The sequence below is a fragment of the Canis lupus genome, chromosome 28 (assembly GCF_048164855.1).
Source record: "Canis lupus baileyi chromosome 28, mCanLup2.hap1, whole genome shotgun sequence".
In the NCBI taxonomy this organism is placed as follows: domain Eukaryota; kingdom Metazoa; phylum Chordata; class Mammalia; order Carnivora; family Canidae; genus Canis; species Canis lupus.
Window position 1 is genome coordinate 6,922,803 of NC_132865.1, and position 22,530 is coordinate 6,945,332.

Sequence of the window (22,530 nt, forward strand, 5' to 3'; positions counted from 1 at the left end):
AAAGTGCAATTCCATATCAGCAAATTTAAAGAAATGGTTTTAAAAATCTCATAGCTTGCACATGTTACTCACTGCACTTTTGTAATTCTCAGACCTGTTCCTTTAATAGTGCATATTAAGAGGAAGTGGGAATCACACTGTATTATTTTATCCGTATCTTTATTTCCTAAGTATGGCTGCAATACTTATATTCTATTAGGAATGGCTCTGGTAATTATTTTAAATGGCAAAAGAAAGTTGATCAGTGATTGCATGTTAAAATATAAATGAAAGCTAAATTGTTTTTTCAAAATAAATTGAAAGACATTTCAACTTTTGATCTTCTTTCTCTAAGTAGGGATAAGAGATACAAAAAATAAATAGAAAAAAGTGAAACAACCATGGAAAAAATATGTATTAGTTTTCCAGGAAATGCTGTGTGTTAAGACAGATTATCTTCATGGTATCTGAATTACTTAATTTGGGGGGTGCACTGGATCCCTTGATAACAAAAACAGCTAACTGAGGCACCGAGCAAAAACATACAAAATCATATAGTATATTTTCTAAGTTGACAATAACTTCTAAGGATTATCATAAATAATGTGGACTTTTACCTTAAAAGAAGATAAACATATTTATATATATTACAGAGCATGGGAACATATATAGAAAATGAAATTGATATACATAACAGAGGCATGCAAGGAGGAAAATGGAGAATAATTCATTTAAAACGCATTCAGATTATCCAAACACTGCTGTGTTAATTCTTTAATATCAGTAATGTGGTAAATTGTGAATTCTTATAATAAAACCAAACTAAAAATCTTAGATCTTTTAGGATTTTTAAGGATTTGGGAATAAATGAATTCCATGGTGCTAAATATGTCGTTACAGTAAGTTATTTTCCTTTTGCAATCTTAGAAGCAAAGGTAACTTTCAAAAGAGCTTTATTGTAAAATCATAGACCTTATCCTCTTAAGGCTGAAATGATGAAGGAATTGAGATTCTTGGCAAAATAATTTTAGATCAATGAGTGATATAGTTAATAATGAAATGAGAACGATGAGATTTTATAGCCAGAAAGGAATCATGACAGTGAGAGGAGCGGCCATGTCTATTTTTTATGCTGAGTGGTAAAATGAAACATTGAGAACTTACTATAGGGCTTTTGAACATTTTCCTGAGATCTATTTCTCTTTCCTTTCTTTTGCTCTTGACCTTTCACTCATGTTATTAAACCCACATTGAATGCGTCCGAACTTACTCTTCTCCCTAAAGAACATGTTATGTTGTCCCCATCACTTGACTGTCCTTTTGACTATCACAGCCATTTCCTTATATGGAAAATAAATCAAGAGAAGAAAAGAACAAAGGAAATCTGCCATTATCAAACTAGAAAAATAGAGATAATTATAGAAAATCCCAATAAAGTGATACTTTATTGCTATTAGAAGCTCTGACAAATTTCCTGTTGCTTTATAAAAACACTTTCATTTAAGTGTTTGAAATGCACATGTCATTCACTATGCAAATAAACCCATATAGTAATAAAAAAATATATAGTAATAAGATCAAGAAACAAAATAAAATGCCAGGACCCAAAAGCCTCCTTCTAGAACTACCTCTATGATTTCTAATGGTATACATTAATTTTGTTTGTTTTTGAACCACGCTTATTTACGTCTGGTTTCTTTCAATCACTTAACATGATGCTTTTTGGGTTCATCTATATTAATAAGAATTACTGTAAACCATTCATCCCCATTTTTAGTAGATTGTCCAATGGTGTGAACATGAAAATGTATTTATCCTTTCAACCATTGATGTGGTTTTAGGTGTTTCCAGTATGAACTACGACAAATATTATCACCATGAACATTCTAGCCCATGTCTTTTGGTTACATATGTACACATATATGTTACGTTGGGTCACATGGCATGTACACGTTCTGCAGTAGTAAAAAGGGGTTTTCCAAAGCAGTTTTACTGATTTGTATTTGCATTGGAATCTGACAATTTCAGTTACTCCACATACTTGTACAACATATTTTTTAGTTTTTTAGTCTTTTAAAAACCTTAGCCATTATGAGAAAGGTGCAGTAAGATGTCATTCTGATTTTCATATTCATTTCCCTGATGACTGCCTTTACACATGTCTATTAGCCATTTGTGTATCTTCTTTTATGAAATATCTTTCAAGCTCTTTGTCTATTTTTTCTCCTGGGTTGTTACTCTAAGGTGTATAGGACAATGATTTGACTTAAATCATTATGAAATGATTACTACAGTAGGTTTAGTTAACATCTATCATCTCACATTGATACACACACATGCACACACACACACATTGTGTGTATGAATTGAGGTAGGGAGAGGGAGAGAATCTCATATTTAACTGATACCTGGCTTACTTGTTGCTTAAGAATGATCCTGGAGTCCTGGGATCAAGTCGCACATTGGGCTCCTTGCATAGAGCCTGATTCTCCCTCTGCCTGTGTCTCTGCCTGTGTCTCTGCCTCTCTTTCTGTGTCTCTCAGGAATAAATAAATAAAATCTTTAAAAAAAAATCCTGATTTCAATTCATTTAGATGAATACCCAGAATTAGGGTTGTTGAATAATATTGTAGTTCTATTTTAAGATGTTTGAGGAGCCTTTGTATTGTTTTCCAAAATGGCAACACCAATTTATATTGTCATCAAGAGTGTATCAGGGTTTCCTTTTCTTCATCCTCGCCAGCATTTGTTTTCTTTTATTTTTTAATAATAGGTATCCTAACAAGTGTAAGGTGATATCTCATGAAGTTTTGATTCACATTTTACTGATAGTGATACTGAGAACCATGTAACTGTTGGCCATTTGTATGTCTTCCTTAGAGGAATATCTATTCAGCTCCTTTGCTCCTTTCAAAATTGGGTTATTAGATATTTTGCTATTGAGTTGCCTGTGTTCCTTACATATTTTGGATATTAATCTCTTATCGTTTTTTTTTAATATTTTTTTATTTTTTAAGATTTTATTTGAGAGTGTACTCACGAAAGAGAGTACAAGCAGTGGGGCGAGGGAGAGGGAACAGCAGACTCCTTGCTAAAAGCAAGGAGTCCAATGCAGGGCTGGGTCCCAGGACCCCAGGATCATGACTGAGCTGAGGGTAGACACTTAACTGACTGAGTCACCCAGGTGCCCCTAATTAGCTTTATATTATAATTTTCGTTTCAACTGTCAAACAGATTAGGACATTCAAGAAGAGAAGGAAAGTGTTATACTTAGTCATATTTGTTATTACTGTATTTTTCCTCCTTCTTGATGTTTCAAGTCTCCTATTATCATTTCCTTTCTGTTTAGAACTTTAATTCTTCTCTTAGGGTAGATTAGCTGGCAACAAATTCTAGTTTCTTTCATTTGAGAAAGAATGTGGTTTTCAAATACTTTTTCCCCCATTCTCTCAGTTGCTTTTCCATTTTGTTGATGGTTTCCTTTGCTGGGCAGAAGCTGTTTAATTTGATGCATCCCTGTTTGTCTAGTTGGTTTCTGTTGCCTTTGCTTTTGATATCATACTCAAAAAAAAAAATCTTGCCAAGACCAGATCCAAGAGATATACAATTTCAGGTCGTAGCATTTAAGTTTTTAATCTATTTAGAGTTGATTTAGGTGTATGGTGTAAGATAGTGATCCGATTTTATTCTTTCACTTGTATCCAGTTTTCACAACACCATTTATTGATGAGACAATTCTTTTCTGTTTTGTATTTTTGGTGCACTTGTCAAAGATGGTCTGATTGGATATGTGTAGGTTTCTTTCTGGACTTTTTATTCCATTGGTCCATATGTTTATTTTTATGCCCATACCATACTGTTTTGATTACCATATGTTTGTAATATAATTTAAAGTCAGGGAATCTTATGTCTCTGGCTTAGTTCTTGCTTAAGAATATTGGTTTGGTTATCCAGGATCTTTTCAGGTTTATATGAATTTTAGGTTAGCTTTTCTTTTTTTTCTTTTTCTGCAAAATGCCTTTGAAATTTTGATAGGGATTACACTGATTTAGATTTAGATTTGCTTTAGATTGCTTTGGATAGTATGGCCATTTCAGCAACATTTATTCTTCTAATTCATAAACCTGAGAGATCTTTCCATTTATCTGTGTCTTTTTTAACCTCTTTCATCAATGTTTTATACTTTTCAGTGTATAGATTTTTTTTACCTTCTTAAATGTATTCTTTTTTTTCTTTCCACTTAAATGTATTCTTAAGTATTTTATTCTTTTTGGTGTTAATGTAAATGAAATATTCATGTCTATTTCTTTTTAAAATAGTTTGTTAGTATAGAAGCACAAGGGCTCTTTACATGTTGATTTTATATCCAGCTACTTTACTGACTTCAGTGGCTAATTCTAACAGTTTTCTGGTGGTGTCTTTGGTTTTTTCTTTCTCCTTCCTTCCTGCCTGCCTTCCTTCCTTCCTTCCTTCCTTTCTTCCTTCTTTCCTTTCTTTTTTTTTTTTATGTTTTCTTATATAAGACCATGCTATCCACAAACAGAGGCAATTTTATTTATTTATTTCCAGTCTGTATGCCTTTTATTTATTTTCTTGCCTAATTATTTGGCTAGGACTTCCATTACTATGTTGAATAAAAGTAATGAGAGTGGACATCCAGAAAAGCTCTGCTTTTCCCCTTTCTGCATAATGTTAATTGTGGGCTTGTCATATGTGGCTTTTATTGTGTTGAAGTTTATTCTATTTATTTATTTATGTATTTATGTATTTATTTTTGAGAGAAAGAAATTGTGAGTATGAGTTGAGGCAGGGAGAGGGAGAGAATCTCATACTGGCTTTGCACTGAGTGTGGAGCCCAATGGAGGGCTCAGTCTCATGACTCTGAGATTACTACCTGAGCCCAAACTAAGAGTAGGTTGCTTAACTGACTGAGTCACCCAGGTGCCCTGACATATATTCCTTCTATACCCAATTTCTTGAAAATGTTTATCATGAAAGAGTTTTGAATTTTGTCAAATACTTTCTTGGTATCTATTGAGATGGTCATATGATTTTCTCCTTCATTATGCTAATGTGTATCACATTTATTGATTTCAGTATGTTGAACCATTTTTGCACCCTAGCAATGAATCCCGCTTGATCATGGTATATCATTTTAAAAAAAAATGTTTCTTTATTCATGAGGGACACAGAAAGAGACAGTCAGAGACATAGGTAAAGGAAGAAGCAGACTCCATGCAGGGAGCCCGATGTGGGACTCGATTCCCGAACTCTAGGGTCACACCCTGAGCCAAAGGCAGACACTCAACTGCTGAGCCACCCAGGCATTTCTGGTATATCATTTTTCTAATGTGCTGTTGAATAAGTATTTATGGAGGATATTTACATTTATATTGATCAGGCATATTGGTTTCTAGATTTCTTGTAGTATTCTACAAGATTCTGTCTGGCCTTATAAAAGAAGTTTGGAAATATTCCCTCCTTTTCAATTTTTTGAAAGAGATTGAAAAGAGTTTTAATTAATTCTTTTTACATATTTGATAGAATTAACCAGTGAAGTCATCTGGACCTGGGTTTTAAATTTTTTTTTAATTATTTTATTTTATTTTTTTTGTTTTGGGAAAGTTTTTTGATTACTGCCTATCTTCTTATTAGAAATTGGTCTTTTCCAGTTTTCTATTTTTTTCATGATTCAGTCTTGGTAGGCTGTATGTTTCTAGGAGTCAATCCATTTCATTTAGTTTCTTTTCTAATCTATTGGCATATAATTGTTTATAGTAGTCTTATGATCCTATGTCTTTCTGTGGTATTAATTGTAAATTCTCCTCTTTCATTTTTTGTTTTCTCTATTTTTTTAAGGTAGCTAAAAGTTTGTTAATTTTCTTTATCTGTTCAAAAAACCAACTTTATTTCATTTACCTCTATTAATGATTTTATTTTAGTCTCTGATTTATTTGGCTTCAATTTTTATGATTTCCTTTTTCTAATTTTGTTTTTAGTTTTCTCATTGCTTTCTAGTTTCTAGATGTGTAAAATTAGGTTGTTTGAGATTTTTTTTTTTAATGTAATCTTTTATTGCTATAAACTTAGGACTTTCAAAACTGCTTTTTCTGTATCTCTTAAATTTTGGTATGTTGTATTCCATCTTTTTTTGTTTCAATATATTTTTTTTATTCTCCTCGTGATTTTTTCCTTCACCCATTGGTTGTTTCAGTGTATTGTTGTTTAACTTCCACATACTTGTGAATTTTCCAATTTTCCTGTTGTTATTAATTGCTAGTTCATGCCATTGTAGACTGAAAAGATACTTGATATAGTTCAGTTTCTTAAATTTTTAAAGAGTTGTCTTATTATGATCTATCTTGGAGAATGTTCCATGTGCACTTGAGAAATATGTGTATTTTGCTGCTTTTGGATAGAAAGGTTTGTATGTCTGTTAGGTTCATTTGTAGTGTTGTTCAACTCCACTGTTTCCTTATTGATTTTCTGTCTGGATGATCTATCCATTGTTTAGAGTGGAATAGTAAAGTCTCCTACTGTACCTTTGTACTCCTAGGGTTTTTAATTTTAATTTATCCTTATATCCTATTCTTTTAATTAGAGTATTTTTTCCAATTACTTTTAATTTAGTTATCTATGTATTGGAACTATATTGTTACTTCACTAGTAATCTGCATTTAGCCCATCTTTTATGTTTTCTTTCTTTCTTTATTTTTTTTGCTTTATTTTAGATTCATCAGATTTTAAAAAAATACTCCATTTTTAAAAATTTCATTAATATACTATACATTCTATCACTATTATTATGTGGTAACTCTAAAAGTTATAACATTATCCTTGAGTTCTTATAATCTAATACAGAATGTAATTTTATAATTTTTCTGATAGTGCTAGAACTTTAGAAATTTTAAGCCATTTTTATCCTCTCCAGTCCCATGTGGCTACTTAAAACATTGTTGGCATCTCTTTCCCCCATTAGAGATTTCTGCCTAAGAAAGCCTGAAGTGTGGACAAGTACAAAAACCTTACACAGAAGATTGCCAAATACCCACAGAGAAAAGACACAGCTGGTAATCATCAGCTTATCTTGAAAAAGTTCCATTCTTTCTGGCATTTTAGTTCATCAAACAATCCTCCTTAGTTACAGAAATCCCTGAAACCTTTAAAACCAGAGTTTTGTAATTTATCCAGCTATTGCTAGTTGTGGCAGTGAGAGAGTTGACCTGCTGGGATCTACTGCATCATTCTTCTTCTCTTTCCTCTTTCTTTCTTTCTTTCTTTCTTTCTTTTTCTTTCTTTTCTTCCTTTCATTCTAAATTTCTTTTTTATGTTTTAACACCATAAAACAAGTCAGTATTCTATATCAATTTCTCTAATTTTGGTTTCCTATGATTTATATTCTATGTCAATGAGAATTTAGATGAAAATGAATAAAGGTTATAAAGTGGGATTAAATTACCAACACCTTTAATGTGGATATTATATAGAACAGTAGGTGCTTTAAAAGTCCCATTCTATATAACTACTTTTAAAGCAAGTCACTTTTGCTATTACTGAATAAATCTAGTCCAGGGGGTATGAGCATACAATGCATTTTATTCTGCACATCAGAAAATTGCATTGAGAAAAGAATTCAAGAGAGCTAAATCATAGAAGTGCTTCTTGACTCCAAAATTGTTGAACAGACTCCAGTAATCAGTGATGTGAACTATAGATTCTCAAATGAAGAGGACTGGAAAACTGATTTATTTTCTTTGTCATTCAATTTTAGAGATTTAAATGAGGAAGAATCATGGTCACATTTTCCTTTTTAGAGGCAACATTTTGGATTACTGTGGATAATTGTATTCTAGATAGGTGAGACATCCCTGAATGTGGCTATATGGGGGTGGGGGAATGTGGGATTATTAAACAATAAAGCTTTGGACACTATAAACAGCACAACATGCATAATAAAATGTGGATTTTGACATTCTTTCCTCTCTTGACACAACAGGGAATGTAATATTCTAGCCTATGAGACAGAGATTCATATTGCTTGTTTTCCTTGTTGCAAAAGTAAAAGCTAATTTAAAAGTAAAAGCAGAAAAAAATGGTGCTAGAGAAACAAAATAAAAGGAATGAAGACATTACACTTTCTCATTATAATTCCCTCTTCATATCTTTATTCTATTTTGATATCTAAAAGTCTGCAAGAAAAACACTTTGGCATGGAATTAAATCTGGGGTCCTAAACCTTCCCTAAAGAGTATGCATTTTTAATTTCTCTAAGATCTTGTTGATTCAAAGAAATCTGTGTGTGTCTGTATGAAGGTGAAAATATGTGTTAAAATTTTGTAGAGGCTGAGTTCTCCCTTGTGGAAAATTTGAGAAACTGTACTAGGCAAGGCATCTTTACTTGTAAGCAGATCTAGAAATTCTTTGAGGTGCTGCATTCTGGCACAGATAGAAGTACTTTATCATGTTCTTCTGAAACAGGCTCCTGAGATGTTCCAACTGAGAAGTACTGACAGCTCCAGCAGGAGGGCTTCCTTATATCCTACATACTTGCCAAAACTACAACTGCCAACACATTACTTTCCTCACAGTTAATTTTTGGACAATGATTTTTGACTCGGGGATATCAAATACATGGAACAGGAGCATTAATTCTACTCACAGATCAAAACATTCATCTCTGACTACTGTGATACTCTAATATAGTGAAAATGATGATACTGTGGCTTACTTTTACCCAGTGGTTATCACGTATCAGGTGGCATAAGGTGCTTCTTGAATTCCATTTCCTTTTATCTTTATAACCAATACTATCTGATAGAATGGTAAGTTTAGGTTCAATCACAAGAGGTAGGAAACACAAGGTAACAATGAGTTAAACAATAGAAAAAAAATTCCTCACTTAAATGTTCCACAATAGAAGGTTGTGATCATCATTAGTGTTATTCAGTGATGTTTCTGGTTCTTCTCCTTCCAGGTACTGGATAGGATTGTACTTCTCCAAACTCTTGATGTTAGACATGACCATATAACTTGTCTTAGCCAATTAATTATGAGTGGAAGCAATGTGTCATTTCTGGGAAAAAGCCTTTAAAATCTAATGAGCACTTCATTCATTTGTCTTTCTTTTGTTTTGAAGATGATATTCTAATGCCATGAAGTTTCCATCAGCTTTGGTCTCTGATTCAGGTCAAGATGAAGTAGAGCCTTTTATTCATCCAAGATGGAAAAGTATCATGAGTAAGAAATTATCCTTTCTATTTTAAGCCACTAGGCTTGTCCTTGATGACATAGACATCAGGGGCTGGAATGGTGCTCTATAGTGTCAGGGACCCAGGCTTCATGTGATTCCTTGCTTTAATAGATGTGACTTCTGTTCTCAAGAATACCTGTGATCCAACATGGGTACTCCAGGTCAGGTCATAATGTCTGAATTGCAGCCAATTAAAGTAGGAAAGGAATTAAGATGGATATTTTCTTTGTTCTTTAAGAATGTTTCTTGAAGATTATACTCATCTATTCCACTTACATCTCATTGACTATAACTTACTGATATAGCTAGCCCTATGGGGAGAAGAGTCTGATAATTTTTTTGCCACATGACCATGCAATCAGCTAAAAATTAGGTATTACTTTATTTTTTTTTAATTATTTATTCATGAGAAACAGAGAGAGAGAGAGAGAGAGAGAGGCAGAGACACAGGCAGAGGGAGAAGCAGGCTCCATCCAGGGAGCCCGATGTGGGACTCGATCCTGGGTCTCCAGGATCACGCCCAGGGCTGAAGGTGGCGCTAAACTGCTGAGCCACCCGGGCTGCCCTAGGTATTACTTTAAACAAAGAGTTGGCAATGAGAGAAAAGAAGAGTTGACAATCATAGAAATGTATTTCCTATAATCATTTCCATTTTAAAACTGAGAAAACAGGGACCAAGAGAGGTTAATTAATTAAGATCATATAGCTAATTACTAGCCACTCCTGATTAAGAACATAGGTAATGTGACTCCAAAGCCTGTGTGTTGATAGGATATTATGCTACTTCATCTGTTAATCTGCAGAAAATACATTCTTTATCTTAATGGTAAAGAAAAGTTCCATGGGATTTAAATTGATTTGACTTTTCTAGTTTCTTCCCTTGCCTTCAAATTTGGAGAGAAGATGTAACTATAGCTGCTAGTCCTGATATTAACCAGGCCAGTTTTTGAAATTCACAGGATAAAAGCAGAAGTAGCTATGTCAGGTCAATATATCTTCCTCCTGGGTTACTCCGATTTTGAAATACCAGTTCTAGTAATGGATGGTTTTAATGACTAAGGATGAATATAAGCATTAAAACAGAATTTTGAGTCTTAGAGATCATATTTTAAATAACCATTTAAAATGTAAACTCTATTTCAGAAATAGATACATTTTTAAATAAAAATTCAAATTGACTAACAAGACCATTTAATACTTTTCTACCTATTTTAATAGAATGTGACTGATGCTCATAATTCTTTATAACTCTCTTCCAATATTTCTTATACTAATTCGATTTCTTCCCTACTTATAAGCTATATTTATCAGTGTTTTCCAGGTGTAGCAAAGAACTTTTTCTCACTGTTCAGCAAATTAATCAGGAAAAGTTTAGTGAAAGATTATATTAATCATATTAAGATACACTAAATGATTGTTTAATTGCCATTTAAATTATTCCGGCAATAATCCATTCCCTGGACCGAGAATTTTGTTGTTGGGTTTAGACCTTGAGTACATTTTATACATTTAAATATGAAATTATGAAAATCAGTGACACTATATAAATACAGCTCATTTCTTCCTGGAGATGTTGGCTCTATTATATTGCTGTACATAAAAATACATGTAGTAGGCTACAGAGAGAAGACAGTAAATATATGCAGAGAGAAAAAAATACTATTTTTTCTTAGCTTCTGAAAAGTGTCTGATGCTGTCTCAGTAATTATTTTTGCTAATGTGACAATATTTTGATTCTAAGAGTAATATAGAGGTTGGTAGAAATTTTGCACCAATGCAAATGTCTTGTCCTTGGTGACCCTTGGCAGAACATGAAGCTATTCATTAAATAGTCAGTGTCTGTACAGCGCAAGTTGATTTATGACATTAGAAGGTTCATGAACGCCACGGCTCAGCCAATTACAAAGTGGTTTTCTTTAATCTTCATTTACAGGAATTTCTCTACAGCTTGGGCTAATATTGATGGCATTGGGCCTGATGCAGCAACCATCACAGGGCCTTCGGTGATGGGAGTACGGAGTTGGCAGTCTAGAATTCCAGAGCAGATGTCAATGGGAAAGGCACTTAGGAAATGGCAGTGCACTAAAAAGCTGTCACACTGAGATTTCCTCTGTGAGTGCAGTTCGGTGTTCACTCCGATGCTGAAAAATGTAAAGTATATGAAGAAACAAAGGCAGCATGCAACTTCTTTTAACGTTTGTTGCATGGTTCTGTCTGATAGATGCTCCCAGGAGTCATCTCACTGAGATACAGTGCTTCAACCAACATCCCTATCTTCCAATCTTCGGGTGTAAGCTAATTTACATCTTAATCTGCGTGAAGCATCAAATGTAATTTGATAAGAAATCTAGGACTTTATAATAAGTATGTAGATTCAAACATGATGTGAACCAATTCTTTAGTTGATAAACTAGAATAATAATTTACACCTGTATGGTATTTAATTGTACCAAAACTAGAGTATCCAAGGCTCTGTTTGACCTTTCTTTTTCTTAAGATGTATGATATTTTATTTATTTATTTTCATTGGTTTTAATCATCACAAAACTCTATATCAGAAGTAGGTTTACAGGACATAACATTCTTTCTGTTCTCCAATATTGAAACTATATCTCAGAGATTAGGTGGCAAAACTAAAATTCAAACTCAGAACTTCAAATTTGTGAATTTATGAGTTCATGTCCCCCAAAATGTATAATAATGCCCAAGAACATGCAAATGAAATTGTGAAAAAAGAAAACTGTTTGCATATTTTTACATTCCCTCTTTCCTACTCTGCAACCCTCTCCTTTCTTATACTGCTTTCACTTACTCTTTTCCTTCTTCTGATTCAAACTTTTATGTCCTACAACACTCAGATTCTGAGAAGCTAAATAAGAGTTTAAAAAATCTGAAAATTATCGTTTGTTTTTAACTTTGATTGGATTATATCACAACTTCCATAATCATTTGCATTTTAAGAGAGCATCCTGGACTGCAGACGACATGTTGTATTAAACTAGTATATGAATGATGAAAGAGAAAGTTGCATACCTTGTAATGAATAAATTCTCCAACAATTTGTTTCAGAATAGTGTTTACCAATATACTTCCATTAGTATCTCTTTTTTTAAGTAAATAATCTTTCCTTTCTACCCAATCTCTCACCAGTAGAGTTACCATAGTCACTGTATCCGCTTGGTCACCTTATTTTCTCTACTCAGTCTACTCCACTCTGGTTTTCGTCCCATCACACCACTGAGAGAGCTCTCGTCAAGGTCATGTCACTAAATCTGGTGGCCATTGATCTACCCTTTTATTAGTATTTAGCTCAGTTAACCAGTTCCTACTTGAAAGAATTTCTTCTTGTCTTAGTTTTTGTAATCTAGACCCTTTTTCCAGGCTCTTTGCTGATTTCTCTTCCTCTGTTTATCCTTTTTATGCTGTGGTCTCTTCCCTTTTCCCTATATCCAGTTTATTGGCCTAACTCTCATTAGCTTGACTAGTTGATTCATATTTCTTTCAATATCCTTTTATGTATTTACGACTCCAAAATCTGTATTTCCCTTCATGATCTTTCCTTGTACACCAGGTTTGTGTCCAGCTCCCTGCTGAGCTTTGCCACATGATTACCTTATTAGCATCTGATGATAAGCATAGGCAAATGAGATTCTTGATGCCTATTTCCCCCTTATGAATCTGCTAACTCCCTCTTTTTCTTATCCAAATAAATGCCCCCTTAATCTATCCATTAACCCAGGGGGAAAAATATAATATTTAACTTTGGTTCCTCTATTTAGCCTATTCCCCATATAAAGCAATCAATATATTCCATTGACTCTACCTCCAAAACGTATGCCAAATCTTTCTGCTTCTTTCACAGTAATTTTCATGTTCATCTAGGCAATGAGCATATTTTACGTAACTAAAACAGTAGTTCTCTTTAGTCCTCTTGCTTCCACCCTTAACCTTGTATCTTGCAATCTTTACACAATAGCCTGAATGACTCTTTAAGTCAGTAATTAGGTCATGTCACTCTCCTTAAATCTACGCTTATCATTATACTCAGAATTAAATTCTAACTCCTTATCAGGCTATAAAGCCATATATCACTTGCCCCCTACTATTGCTCTCACTTTCATATAATATAATTCTCCCCTTTTCCAAGACTAGGTAGTCACAGTGATCTTCTTTCTGTTCCATAAACATTAAAGATTAAGTTCTTTCTGAGATCTTTTCATTCTTAATCTGGGCTTCCCCAGATCTTTGGATGGGCTGACTCACTCTCAACATTTAGAACTCATCTCAAATAGCTCAGTGAGGCCTCCTCTGACCACCAATCTATAATGGCCACCAGTCACTTTCCATCACATCACCCTATTTTATTTTTCAGCATAACATTAATTCCATTCTGATATTTTTTGTGTTTTGTATCTAATTAAGTCACTAATCAATGTGTTTATCTTTTTAAATTGTATATCTCTAGCAGGGTGTATGCAGAATGAATTCTAGACTGCCAACTCCGTACTCCCATCACTGAAGGCCCTGTGATGGTTGCTGCATCAGGCCCAATGCCCTAGTAAGCAGGATATATACTTCTCTGTTCTTTGGGGCTTTACTAATATCTGATACAAAAGCAGTGATGCTCAAAAAATATTTGTTGAAGAAGCAGTGATGCTCAAAAAATATTTGTTGAATAAGTAGAGTTAAAATTGTTTCTGATGTTTCTAATCCAGTTGGGGGTGGTGATTCATCTTAGGCTTTTCCTTCTTCCTCTCATTTTTCTTCTGAAGGGTAATAGAATCACTCTTTCTATCTCACTCAAAGAAAACTCTTTGAGTTCTCTTTCTCTCCGCCCACCCTTCAAGCTCTCTATAACCTGCAGCCCATTTGGGGGCTGCAGGGGGAAGCCTCCCAAGAATGAGGCCAACAAAAAGAAGGAAGTTGAGAAGTGGTTCCTGTTCACTTTGTTTGAACCACAGGCATAAATCTCATCTGAAATCAATCATGTTTCTAAACTTTTTAGTCATATGGACCTGTGTTGTTTCCTTTCTTGTTTAATTCAATTGGCATTTGCTGTTCTGTTGAAAGAAATGAGAATATTGCATCTTATAAATCATATCCATCTGAGAATAGATTGCCGTTTGAATTGGTGGCAATCTACTTGGAGCCCATTTTGTTAGACACATTAAATTGTATTGATCTAAATTATATTAAAATATATTTATGCTTATTTATGCTTGAGGTATAACACTTGAAAGAATTATATAAAGCATCTAATCTGCACACAAATAAAGTAATGCCCACAAACAACGAAACAATAAATAAAACATCCTTTTGGACTCCATTTCTCCTCTTTTCTTAAAGACATCCCTTTACCAATCACCCACTTTGTCTTATCATTTTCCCTTTCTTTACTTATTGACAGATAGTTGGATAGCTAACTGAATCATAGATTTTTAGGCAAGAAAGGACTATTGGGAGATAAAAATGTGATGCAAGGCAAAACGTCTGTCCAGATATCTGACTCAAAAACTCAGTAGGAAATAGACTTTGAAACTCATTTTTCATTTCAATTTTTACCTATTGAGCAGTAGATTTTATTAATTCCCTCCATCTTCTGCTACAAAATCCTATATTTTGTTTGTGGCGATTACTATTTTCCCAGACTAGTGACATTTGACACTCTTAATCACAACCTCTTTCTTGAAATATTATCTTCACTTAGTTTTGTAGAACACTAAGAAATTCTTCAATTCCCCCCCCTTTATCACTAACTATTTATTCTTAGTCATCAATCCTGCTTCCTCATCTCCCTTACCTCTAAGGGTAGGTAGGAATCATCCAACACTCAATCCTTGGGTCTATTTTCTTTGACATATTCACGTAATCCCTAGTATCTCACCCAATCTTACTGCTTTAAGTATTATCTATACACTAAGGATTACTATCTTTGTTTAGATTCTCCCAGAAGCAGACCACAAGATGAAAAATCAAGTGTAAGCAGCTGTTTGGAAGAAGATCTCAGGAAACTTTATAGGGGTGTGGGAAAGTGAGACAAGGAAGTGTAGGCACCAATGAATGGTACCTTTTGGGTGAGTTATCACTGTGGGAACCAGAGTTTAATTTCCACTGGGGATTCTGGGATCCAGTGCATAGCAGAAACTTCAGATTTATCTGTTTCCTGGGGCAGATTTATCCATTCCTTGCATTTTCCTGGCAGTTTAAACCTGTCACACGTATAGGCAATCCAATGTCCAGAGAAAGCCCCTAAGCTGAGTAGCAAGTACTCATAGTTGAAGGTTGAACAAATACAAGTACAAATGGTGGGTCCTGAGAGGATATGGACAGGATACGTCTGCCACAACTGCTCTATAATCAGGCTAGTTTTCTCCTATGAATTCAACTACCTGCCCAGGCTCTAGATATCTAATAGGTATCTCACACCAGCACAGCCAAAAATACCCTACTGGTTCCCATTTTTCAAAACCAGTTCCCCTAGAACTCCCCTTTTTCTGTAAGTTGCAATTTTACTCAAGTTGCCTGACCAGAGAATTGGAATCATCCTCAGCGTTACTTCCTTTATACTCCACATCCAGACTGTCAGCTCATGAAGGCTGTTACTCAACACTTTTGCTGGTACCATCATCTCTCACATAAATTACCGCAGTTGCCTCCTAAATGGTCTCCTCTTTCTCTCCTTGCTCTTGTACTTATTACAATCTTTTATCTATGGAGCAATCAAGGTGATATTTTAAATTTAAATCATACTATGCCAAAGGCTTCTAATCTCATCCAAATTAAAAGCCAAGGTCCACACTGGCTTTCTAGCATTTCCTTAAATATGTTAAGCTTGTCCTCAGGATTTTGCATTATTATTTATTCTTCTTGCATTACTTTACACCAGATGGCTGTATGACTGGTTTGGTCACTCACCCACTTCAGGTCTCCTCTCTGAGTCGATTTCATTTCATCAGATAGTCTTCCTTACATAAAGCCACACCCCATGCTCCATGTTTCTCCCCTTAAGTTTTACCATCATTTGACTTTACATATTATATAATGCAAAGTCTTAGGAGAGACTTTGTTTTATTCACTACTGTCTCCTAAGACCTAGAAAAGTTTTCGGTTCTGTTGAATTCTGAAGGAGAAAAAAAAATGGTTGGAGCAAAAGAAAATTATTTTCTAATATTATAAATAAATTTCTTGTCTTTTGCAGCTTTCCAAGATAATTTATTCTTGCCTCAAATTAGAATACATGATATATAATTTCTATCTATCATCTATTTATCTGTCATCATCATCTATCTATAAATATATATAAAAAATAAAAAGTAATTAATATGTAAAATTATGTCTTCTATGAATATCTCTATAGTTTAGAATCCTCATAGAGGAAAATCAAACAATGCAATCCTTTTTAAATTATTTGCATATAATAAACACACAATGCTACATTAATTTTAGGTATACAGCATGGTGATTCAGCTTCTCTACATTATGTTATGCTCACCACAATTGTAGCTACCATATGTCACCATTAAACACTTTTACAATCTCATTGACTGTTTTTCTTTTGCTGTGCCTTTTATTCCCATGTCTTCTTCATTCCATAACTAGAAGCCTGTATCTCTCATTCCCCTTTACCCAATTTGCCCATTGTCCAATGCCTTCCTCTAGGCAACCATCAGTTCTCTGTATTTATAAGTCTAATTCTTTTGTGTCTTTGTTTATTCATTTTTTTGTTTTTTAGATGTCACATATGAGTGAAATCATGTAGTATGTGTCTTTTTGTCACTTATTTTACTTAGCACAATACTCTCTAGATCCACCTATGTTATCACAAGTAGCAAGATATCATTATTATGGCAGCGTAATATTCCATTGTGTGTATACTACATCATCCTTATCCATTTAATTTTATACATATATACCACATCTTTTTTTTAAAGATTTTATTCATTTATTCATGAGACACACACACACACACACACACACACACACACAGAGGCAGAGACACAGACAGAGGGAGAAGCAGGCTCCCCTCAGGGAGCCGGATGTGAGACCGATCCCGGTACTCCAGGATCACAATGAGCCGAAGGCAGACACTCAATCACTGAGCCACCCAGGAGTCCCTATACCACATCTTTATCCATTCATCTATTGATGGACACTTAGGTTACATCTGTATCTTGGCTATTGTAAATAATGCTGCAGTAAGCATAGAGGTGTATATCTTTTTGAAGTAGTGTTCTCATTTTCTTTGGGTAAATAGTAGTGGACTTAATGGATCATGTATAGTATTTCTATTTTTAATTTGTTTAAGGACTCACCACACTGTTTTCCATAGTAGTAGCTGCACTAATATATGTCTCCACCAACAATGTAAAAGGGTCCCTTTTTCTCCACATCCTTGCCAACACTTGTTATTTCTTGCCTTTGTGATTTTTTTTAGCCATTCTGACAGGTGTAAACTGATATCTCATTGTGGTTTGGATTTGCAATTCCCTGTGGTTTAGTGATGTTGAACATCTTTTTTGTGTGTCTGTTGGCCATCTGTGTGTCTTCTCTAGGAATATGTCTATTTAGGTCCTCTGCCTGTTTTTTAATTGAATTGTTGCCATTTTTTTTTTTTTTTTGTGCTGAGCTTTATTAGTTCTTTATGTGTTTTGAATATTAACCTCTTACTGGATACATCATTTGAAAATACCTTCTCCCATTCAGTAGGTTTTCTTTTTCTTTTGTTGATAGTCCCTTTCATTGTGTAGAGACTTTTTATTTTAGTGTAGTCCCAATAGTTTATCTTTGCTTTGTTTTCCTTCCCTTTAGAGACATATCTAGAAAAATGTTGCTATGCCTGATTTCAAAAAAATTACTGCCTATGTTTTCTTCTAGGATTCTTATGGTTTCAGGTCTCACATTAAGGTCTTTGATGCAGTTTGAGTTTATTTTTGTGTATAGTGTTAAAAAGTGGTTTAGTTCTTTTGCATGTAGCTGTCCGGCTTTTCCAGTATCATTTATTAAAGAAACTATCTTTTTCCCATTGTATATCCTTTGTCCTTTGTGGTAGGTTAATTGACCATATAAATGTGAGCTTATTTCTGGCCTCTCTATTCTGTTCTGTTGATCAATGTGCTTCTTTTGTGCTAGCACCATACTGTTTCAGTTAGTACAGATTTGTAATATATCCCGAAACCTGGAATTGTGATCCTTCTCTAGCATTGTTCTTTCTCAAGATTGCTTTATCTATTTGGGGTTCTTTGTGGTTCCATAAAAATTTTAGAATTATTTAGTTCTGTGAACAATGCTGTTGGTATTTTGATGGAGATTGCATTGAATCTGTAGATTTCTTTGGGTAGTTTGGAGATTTTAACAATATTAATTTTCCCAATCTATGAGCATGGAATATATTTCTACTTGTTTGTGTCATCATTAATAATTTTTCATCAGTGTTTTATAGTTTTCAGAGTATAGGCCTTTCACTTATTTGGTTAAGTTTATTCCTAAGTATTTTATTGTTTTTGGTGCAATTATAAATGGAATTGTTTTCTTAATTTCTTTTTTTGCTCTTTTGTTATTAGCATATAGAAATGATACTGATTTCTGGGTATTCATTTTATATCCTGCAAATTTACAGAATTCATATATTATTTCTCATATTTTTTGGTGATCTTTGGTTTCCTATATATAGTATCATGTCATCTGCAAGTAGTGACCATTTAACTTCTCTATTACCAATACAAATGCCTCTTATTTCTTTTTCTTATTTGATTGCTATAGCTAGGGCTTCTAGTACTATGTTGAATAAAAGTGGTGAGAGTGGACTTCATTTGTCTTGTTACTGATCTGAGAGGAAAAACCATCCATTTTTTACCCTTGACTACCATGTTAGTTAGTTGTAGGTTTTTTATAGATGACCTTTATCATATTGAGGTATGTTCCCTCTAAAACCACATTGTTAAGAGTTTTTATCACGAATCGATTTTTAATTATGTAAAATGCTTTTTCTGCATCTATTGAGATGATCATATGATTTTTAATTCTTCATTTTGTTGATGGTATATGATATTGATTGATTTATGAATATTGAACCATATGTATATCTTCAGAATAAATTTCACTTGGTCATAGGAATAATTATTTTGATGTATTCAGTTTGCTAATATTTTATTGAAAAATTTTGCATCTATGTTCATCAGGATATTGGCCTGTAGTTTTCTTTTTTGTGTGTGATGTCTTTGTCTGGTTTTGGTATTAGGGCAATTTCAAATGTATTGGGGAGCTTTCCTTCCTTTCCCACTATCCCTCTTCTATTTTTTGGAGTAGTTTGAGGAGAATAGATATTAATTCTTTAAGGTTTGGTAAAATTCACCTGTGAATCTGTCTGGTCCTAGACTTTATTTTTTGGTAGTTTTTGGTTACTGATTCTATTTTGTTACTAGTAATTGGTCTCTTCAGATTCTCTGTTTCTTTCTGATTCAGTTTTAGAATACTGTATATTTCTAGGAATTTTGTCCATTTCTTCTGAGTTGTCCAATTTTTTGACATCTTTTCATAGTATTTCTCTTATAATTCTTTGTATTTTTATGGTGTTAGTTGTTACTTCTCCTCTTTTGTTTCTAATTTTCTTTACTGAGATTCTTTTTTTTTCTAGATGAATCTAGCTAAAAATTTATCAATTTTGTTTATCTTTTCGAAGAACCAGTTTTTGGTTGCATTTTTTTTTTTCTGTTCTTTTGTTGTGGTGGTGGTGGTGGCAATCTCTATGTCATTTCTTTCCCCTCAGGTATTTATTATTTCTTTCTTTCTACTCACCTTGGGATTTGTTTATACTTCTTTTTCTAGTTCCTTTAGATGCAAGGTTAGATTGTTTATTTGAGCTTTCTCTTGTTTTTTTTTTTTTTTTTTTTTTTTAAAGCCTGTATCACTATATATTTCCCTCTTAGAATTGCTTTTGGCGTGGTGCAAATATTTTAGACCACTTTTGTTTTCATCCTATTTGTTTCTGTGTATTAGTGCAACATGTTTTAAAATTAGTTTGGCTTTTTCTTTTTATGTTATAATTTATAAGTAAGGAAAGACTCAAAAGAAAAGAATAGTAAAACATTTAATTTTGCTTAAAATATTACTATGTGCTAGAAACGTAGAATATATTTTACTAAGGATTATTCAATCTTTAGTTTCTGTTTGAAAACAATAGTAAACTTACTGGAAGAAGAGCGTATGTTGTGCAGTTACTTTTCATGAAAATATAGTAGGTGATATATAGTAATTTCACATGACGCCGGAATAAAATAATATGAAACCAGAGAGGACACTTAATGAAAATTCAGTTATCATGGTACACCCAGACAATGAAATATTATTTAACACTAAATAAAAAATGAGCTATCAAGCCATTGGAGAGACATGGAGGAAATATAAATGCATAGGCCTAAGAGCAAATCATGAAAGGCTACATACTGTATGATTCCAATTATATGACTTTCTCAAAAGGCAAAAGTCAACACTATGAAGATAATAATAAAAAAAAAAATCAGGAAGGCAGCCCCGGTGGCGCAGCAGTTTAGCACCGCCTGCAGCCCAGGGCCTGATCCTGGGGTCCCGGGATCGAGTGCCGCATGGGGCTCCTTGCATGGAGCCTGCTTCTCCCTCTGCCTGTGTCTCTGCCCCCCCTCCCCTCTCTGAATGCATGAATAAATAAATCTTAAAAAAAAAAATCAGCAGATGACAGAAGTGGGAGGACAGAGAGGTAGAGCACAAGGAATTTTTAGGTCAATTAAAATGCTCTGTATAACTTAAAATGATGGATAGATGTAATGATGCATTTATTTAGACCCACAATGTACACCACCAAGGGTGAGCCCTAAGGTAAACTAGAGGGTGATTATGATGTGCCAATGTAAATTTAAACTTGGTAAAAAATGTATCACTCTGGTGAGAATTATTGATAATAGATGCTGTTATGCATATTTAGGGGTAGGAGATGCGTGGAAATCCTCTGTACCTCCCTCTCAATTTTTTTGTAAATCAAAAAATAAAAAAACCTCTAAAATAAAAAAAAACTTAAAATATTAAGTGATCAGAATTATTATTATTCCTAATTTCATTATATTCTCTCTTTTTATTTTATTATTTATTATTATTACTATTATTATTATTTTTAAGATTTTATTTATTTATTCATGAGAAACAGAGAGGAGAGAAAGGTAGAGACACAGGCAGAGGGAGAAGCAGGCTCCATGCTGGGAACCTGACATGGGACTCTGTGTCTCCAGGATCATGCCCTGAGCTGAAGCTGGCGCTAAACTGCTGAGCCACCTGGGCTGCCCATTTCTCTTTACATTTTAGATTAATGATTCTTGGCAAAAGAGTGAACTCTAGAAAAATTTCTCAGATATTTGACAGAGATCAGATTTATATTTTTTGTCAAAAAATTTTTTATGACAATTAATTACTGATTTTGTTGACATGAAGACCAGTGTAAGAATGACTTGTTTTGCCATTTATTGAGGGGGAAAAATTGATGATTACAGTACTTTGTGTTAAGTGCTACAGAGGATATTGAGGGCCAAGGAGGGAAATATATATTCTATTATTATGCTGGGAAAAGTTTACCAGAAGAGTTGACAATGGGATGAGTATTGGAAGACAAATAGCACTTTGCAATATGAAGCAGGGGCTAGGGTTAGAATTTCAAGAAGAGACAAAAGCTTGTGTGAAGATGCCAATGCCTTAACCTGCAATGCCCATTCAGGAGATTGCATTTGTTTTAGTTAAGTTGTAGTCAAGAGTAAATAGCAGGAGCAGCTAAAAATATACTGCTATGATCACAAAGGGCTTCTATATATAGCTAGGTGTTTGAGTTTTATTCTAACATTTATGTATTTATGAAAGAGAGTGATAAATGAACATTTTAGAAATATCCTTAGTATGAACTGTTTAGAGAATAGATTGGAGAAGTGGGCATACTGGAAGAAAGTAGATGACAATCTTATGATTCAAGGAGATACTAATGAAGCTTGGTGCTAAGTCATGGCTAGTAAAATGTTGAAGTAGATAACATATTTTATTTTTTTATTTTTTATTTTTTGATAACATATTTTAGAATGATAGAATGTTCAGGGTTTATAATAATCATATGTAGGGAATCAGCAATAATGATGCATCTAGAATAAACTTTATCTTTCTAACGTGGATAATTTTTTGAATAATATTGCTATCTATTTGAGTGAAGAGGAATCTTCGGGGAGTGGGAAAGTAGAATGGGGTCATAAGATAATATGTTGAAATGTGGAACTATTTAATTGAATGTTATAAGA

At 33.7% G+C, this 22,530-nt stretch overlaps 1 long non-coding RNA gene across 10 annotated transcripts in view; it reads left to right on the top strand.

Moving 5' to 3' along the window:
• The window catches only part of LOC140620148 (uncharacterized), a 95,852-nt gene that overhangs the window by 61,507 nt on the left and 11,815 nt on the right, over positions 1–22,530 (top strand). For 5 of the 10 annotated variants that reach the window (XR_012019886.1, XR_012019893.1, XR_012019885.1 and 2 more), the window contains 4 exons: positions 6,959–7,049; positions 7,751–7,836; positions 9,116–9,216; positions 11,163–11,341. This is a non-coding gene — a long non-coding RNA (uncharacterized lncRNA). Of the gene's footprint in view, positions 1–6,958; positions 7,050–7,750; positions 7,837–9,115; positions 9,217–11,162; positions 11,342–11,450; positions 11,615–22,530 lie in introns of those variants that run through there. The other 5 variants (XR_012019888.1, XR_012019890.1, XR_012019891.1 and 2 more) reach the window with 5 other exon arrangements.